The sequence below is a fragment of the Salvelinus sp. IW2-2015 genome, linkage group LG32, assembly GCF_002910315.2.
Source record: "Salvelinus sp. IW2-2015 linkage group LG32, ASM291031v2, whole genome shotgun sequence".
Lineage (NCBI taxonomy): Eukaryota > Metazoa > Chordata > Actinopteri > Salmoniformes > Salmonidae > Salvelinus > Salvelinus sp. IW2-2015.
The window spans coordinates 15,430,094-15,435,254 of NC_036871.1; the positions used below are offsets into that span (position 1 = coordinate 15,430,094).

At 41.7% G+C, this 5,161-nt stretch overlaps 1 pseudogene; it reads left to right on the top strand.

The window, feature by feature from the left end:
• The first annotated feature begins 3,854 nt into the window (after positions 1-3,854).
• Positions 3,855-3,963, top strand: LOC111957325 (5S ribosomal RNA; annotated as a pseudogene).
• The last annotated feature ends 1,198 nt before the right edge of the window (positions 3,964-5,161 follow it).

Sequence of the window (5,161 nt, forward strand, 5' to 3'; positions counted from 1 at the left end):
ATCTTTTCCTGGGGAGAGGGTGTATTGCTGGTCTAACTAAGCACTAGCACATCTGATTCAACAAATAAACTAATTATCAAGCCCTTGATTCATTGAATTAGATTGATTAGTTGGAATCAGATGTGATACTGCTGGGCTGTAGCAAAAATATGTATCCCTGAGGCTCAGGAATGAATGGACAAAAACTGTCTTATACCAGCTAAGTAAAGACATTGTGACAGAGAGAAAAAGTGAGAGAAAAAGTAATCCACAGGCATAAAGCTGGTGTTGTCATCTGGTCCGGTAATTTACCCAGCTGTCTCTCTGTAGAGGTTTTGTGCGGTTAGAATAGTGGCCCTACCCAGCATGCCGTTCTGCTCGGCTTCACGAATTAACCAGTCAGCTCATGAGAATTTAATGTGGCTTCAAATGAGTTCCATTTCTCTGGCTGTCCATTATTATGGATTTTCTCAAACCCCGGTGTGCAGTTCTCCTTCCGTCGTTAGGAGTAAAGCTTTGTTCAAAATGAGATGGCGAAGCGGAAGCACATTGTCTTGTGATGACTCAAACCTAGGAAGCCCTTAAGGTGTTATACTATTCAGAGCTGGAGGTTTTCTACACACGTACACGTGCATGCGCGCACACACACACACACACACACACCTAACCTACACTCCTCACCCAACCACCCACCCTAAAAACCATCTCTATCTCCATGAGGTGCTTCATCTTGATGATGAAAGGAGTAGAGGAATGCCACGCTAACTCCAGTCCCAGTACAATGTGCTCCAACAGCTCCTCTGAAGACTGGAGACCCCCGGGACTCTACAGCAGCCTCGGGCCCCTGGGCGGAATGATCTCGGAGTCTCTGGCAGGAGAGATATCATTACAAAAGAGGCTTATCCTCTCCACCATTTTACTCTGCCATTTTAATCCGTAGAATTACATCTAGTTCTCCTGATCATTTTGTCATATCACAAATGAAAAGTTGATCAATGAAATGCAACAGTAAGTCAAAATTGCGCAGAAAAAATGTCCGATATCTACCATAGGTATATTACGTGCCACAATAACCACTGACAAAAAGGCATGAACTGTCATCTGTGTGCCTTTAGTTCATTTATGCCTTCAGATGTACGCCTTTTAAAAACCATTATGATCAGCATGTGCCCAGACCGAGTGAGTCATCCAGTGTATTATATCGGTGATTGTGCAGCTGTGCTTGTGTGCATATGGTAACCCCTGGACCCTGACACCAAGTTGTTAGTAACACCTGTCAGTCAGAGAGGAGAGCGCCCAGCAACCCCAATCCCCCTCCCAGCCCCCCCCCCGTGGAGAGACTTTGACAGCTGATAGGGGGATGATGTGCCCCCCTGCTCCCATAATCATAACTCTTGGGTTGACCCCTGACAACTAACTGTTACGCTAGGGAGAGTGGGGGTATTCATGACCATGATAAAAACGGTAACATGGATGGATATGGAGGTTCTGCTAGGACATTGGCAGTAAATGATTCACAAGCCAAACACCCAAACGTTCACTTTATAACATGTGTGAATACATTGGGTATAGTGTACCACATATTAAAGAGAACATTAAATTAAACATTTCTCCTGAAAGAAAAAGATGAAACTATGAAAAGAATGTGTTAATAATGTATGTGTACTTGGTCAAGATTATGTTAACATACTGTGCTGCTAATTGCCTATTAAGCAGWAGGCATTTAAGGCTGCAGGTATGGGTGTGGGTGGAGGCATGTCTAACCCACAGATACCATCTTGAAWTATGCTGCATTCATAACATCTCGTGAATTCATAAATGCCAGCAAACGAATGGGAAAAAGCCACTTGAACCCCCCTCCAACTGGTAATTACTAGTGGAAAACGTGTCTATCATCTCGGAGCTCCGGCTTCTCCCACTAGCTGAATTCTGAAGTCACATCCTAAGGAAATTACCTTYATATTAAAAGCAACAACAACAAAAAATATTGAAGACTTTATTTTGTTTATAAGCATGATAGCTGTACTTTCAGTTTATTGTTGATGCAGCTTATTTGACATTAGCCAATCGGCGTTCTCAAAGAGTTCAAAGCGTGTGAACACGCACACATGTTTACAAGTAGTTTTTTCTGAGTTTCCCGCTTATGAACGCAGTGTCTGGCCCATTGTTAAAGGAGAGACWAGCATTGTTTGCAACTAAAATATATTTCAGGCCTCTTTTCTCCCTTATTCCACACTGGTTTGGTMGAAAATAGACATTGAAACCGTCTGTTTCCATTGCACTTTTTGGATTTCAGTTGTAGTATTTATTAATACCTGGGGTTGCATTGGGAGGGATTACCTTTCTGGAGGGTTTTTCCTTTGTAGTATATACTTCCTTGGACTTTCCGGCCAAAGACTCAAAGACTCGTCTAGATCACTGGTTCCCAAACTGTGGGGTTGGCAGGGGGGTCACTGTAGTATATATATATCAGTCCGTTCCCCAATGCTGGAAGGGGGACCTGAGTTAAAAAGTTTGGGAACCCCTGATCTAGAGCAGTGTTTCCCAACTTCAGTTCTCCAGTACCCTCAACAGCATACATCTTTGTTGTAGCCCCGGACAAACACACCTGAATCAACTAATCATCAAGCTCTCAATGAGTTCAATCAGAGGAGTTTGTCTGGGGCTATAACAAAYATGTGTGCAGTCGGGCTACTGGAGGACTGGAGTTGGGAAACACCGGTATAGAGTTCTGGCAGGACTACAGTTTTCATTTACATAGTTTATTTGGACTGTTGACTCTGACAGGACCATTAATTTGGCAATGATTTAATCATTATTTTGTTACTTATGTTGAACCCCTATGAATATCCTATCAATAACTACTTCCTATCAATTGTTTTTACATTTAACCTTTATTTAACTAGGCAAGTCAGTTAAGAACAAATGTCTTATTTACAATGACGGCCTACCGGGGAACAGTGGGTTAACTGCCTTGTCCAGGGGCAGAACAACAGATGTTTACTTTGTCAGCTCGGGGATTCGATCCAGCAACCTTCACGGTTACTGGTCCAACGCTCTAACCACTAAGCTACCTGCTGCCGCCAAGGCAAAGTGCAGTATCTACAATCTAAATGTGTTTATCCAACTTTCTTGTTGTTTTTCTGTTTGATGGGAACAGTTTGCGAGTTCGTACAACATTCCAACTGTATACAACGGTTGARGTAGTTGTGTTTTCATGTTTTMAATGTTGTATTGTAGTAACTCTCAAGCACTTTTTTTGCAACGTATTTGGGTGGACAGCAAATTAACATTAAAGCCATTTTTCTCAGTTTCACTGTTTGGGTAGTTTACTGCTCTTTGTTTTTGTATGGCAGAGTGGGTAACTGCAGTCAGAACACGGTGGAACAAAGCCAAAGATCAGTCACTTCACTTACTGCTGTTTGCCTTGGTTTTTACTTGGATTTTTACTGCAGATTTCACACTCCATTATTTCTGAAACAGAACATAATTGAACCTGGACACTTTGTCACAAGATAAAACGGATACTCAACCAAAAGTGTATTTACTGCGTTTTGCCTTTGTAGGATCAACTCCCCCACATGAAAAAATATGACAGTTTACTATATAATAATAATATAATAATAATACTGAGTGGCGCATCAGTCAAAAGCACTGCATCACAGTGCTGAGGCYCCACTACATCCCAGGCTGCGTCACAGCCGGCCCGTGACCGAGAGCCCCATAGGACAGTGCAGAATTGGTCTAGCGCCATTCGAGGTAGTGGTGCAGCTGACTTCTGGGTTAAGCGAACCTTCGTCTCTCCCTAGCCCATTGSGGAGTTGCAGCGATGAGCCAAGTTCGTAAATCGGGGAGAAAATGGATTTTAAAAATATGCGTGTTGCCATACCACCCTGAACACGCCTGATCTCGGCAGCTAAGCAGGGTCGGGCTTGGTTAGTACTTAGATGGGAAATCACCTGGGAATACCAGGTGCTGTAAGCTAGAAAAAAAAGTGTACAAAAAATATAATACTATAGAATTCTGTAGTAAACTGCAGTACACTGTAGAATACTATACTAAACACTGCAGTATCCCTTAATCATGTGTAGTACTTACTATATAGTTTTGTAGTATACTGTAGAATACTATTGTAAATACTACAGTATACTACAGACCGCAAAAACACTASAATAAATACTACATTAATGTCTGCAAAAACACTACACTAATTACTATAGTATATTATGCTACAGTATTTCATTTCCATATACACTGCCCATTCCTCTCCCCCATATCCTAATTTGTGCCACCCATATATGAGAAACCTACATGCTAAGTATAGACTATATATTTTGTTCCCTACAGGTTATGGAAAGGAGCAGGAGCTCTGAACTATCCGTTCAGACCTAAGTCCTGCAGTACATACCTACCTACCTCCTTACCAACATGTTATGGAAAACCTACCTACCTACAGGTTATGACAAATGGTATATCTTTGAGTATTTTGTCCAGTAGGTTTCCTCATGCACAAAGCCCCCACTGATATATCAAAGATAATAAAACAAGCACTATAGTAAACACTACAGTAACGTTTGCAAAAACACTAAAAAAAATTACTATGGTATTTATACTAAATAAATACTACAGTATACTACAGTCATGTCCGCAACATTACAGTAAATACTAGAGTCTGCAAAAACACTGCAGTAAATACTACAGTAAACTATAGTCCGCAAAAACACTACAGTGAATACTAATACCATAGTATGCTACAGTATTTTTTCATGTGGGCCACTAGCTCATACAATATAGTATTTACCTGGTTGACCAGTAGGAATGGGTGGTCATGGGCAGATTGGATTGCTGTGTGCCCCATAGGCCACCACAGGGAGGGGGTCATACCAATGGTGACATAGAGAGCATTACGTCCCAGGCAGTTGATCCTAGTGTAATAAATAATAGGCTGCATTGTTCCGTAGAGGGCTGAGCTCCTTTCAGTTCAACTCGAGAGTGGAATCGGTTCAACCTGCTTGAATCTCCTGTTTACAGGGACTTCTTGCGTTACCTGCCCAGTTTGTAAAACAGATTTTTGATTCTTAGATAAACTGACAGCTCTGGCAGTTTCGCTTGACCTGATTGTAGTGATATTCTGAAACGTAAGGGTTGACAAAGTTTCCATTCCCATGTTTGTTTGCCTGTA